This window comes from Urocampus carinirostris, chromosome 5 (genome assembly GCF_059441175.1).
Source record: "Urocampus carinirostris isolate Australia breed hairy pipefish chromosome 5, RoL_Ucar_1.0, whole genome shotgun sequence".
Classification (NCBI taxonomy): Eukaryota; Metazoa; Chordata; class Actinopteri; order Syngnathiformes; family Syngnathidae; genus Urocampus; species Urocampus carinirostris.
The window spans coordinates 6578073-6578923 of NC_142353.1; the positions used below are offsets into that span (position 1 = coordinate 6578073).

The 851-nt window shown below is 49.7% G+C and overlaps 1 pseudogene; it reads right to left on the reverse strand.

Annotated features, from left to right (window-relative positions):
- Window positions 1-447: 447 nt before the first annotated feature.
- On the reverse strand, window positions 448-635 carry LOC148365073 (5.8S ribosomal RNA; annotated as a pseudogene).
- Between the last annotated feature and the right edge of the window lie 216 nt (window positions 636-851).

Here is an 851-nt window from a genome sequence, read left to right on the forward strand (position 1 = left end):
CTTATTTGGGGTGAACAAACAACACAGAAAAAAAACCCATCTCCAACCATCTAATTAGAATTCCATTTTGGTAAAAGTTTGCCACTTCCTGTTTTAACAAATCATATTTTGTTCATTTTTTAACATTCTGGGGCGGATAATGTTTTGCCCGTGAAAATGGAGTGGGCGAAAAAATCTACCGCTTTTTAACGTCAAATTTGCCATGTATTCTATGGTGTAATGTTGCCATAATATTACATCAAATATGTTGGTTGTTGAGTAATATTATGACCTCCCACTAGGCCCTAGTATACTAAGCCATGTCCCCCTAGTGACTAGGGGGACATGGCTTAGTCAGTCAGTCAGTCAGTCAGTCAGACAGACAGACAGACAGACAGACAGACAGACAGACAGACAGACAGACAGACAGACAGACAGACAGACAGACAGACAGGCAGACAGACAGACAGACAGACAGACAGATAGATAGATAGATAGATAGATGTGAGAGGAGCCCATCCCAGCCATCTCTGGGCAGTGGGCAGGGGACACCCTGAACTGGTTGCCAGCCAATCGCAACTGCAAATCACATTAGTTCTCGCAGCTAGCTGCGTTCTTCATCGACGCACGAGCCGAGTGATCCACCGCTAAGAATCGTACAGCTGGGCAATTTTACGTCCGCCCGGGACGATCAGAGACAAATTCACGACAGGGTTTTTATTTGCGCCGCACCGTGGGTGCCGTTCGGTCGCTCCCGTGAGCGAGCCCCTGACCCGCGGCGCGGGTACTTTCGGGCGCGATACGCACGACACCACGACAAGCCGAGCGGGTCGGGCGCTTGGCGCGGAAGCCGCTGTTAGCGTACCACGCGC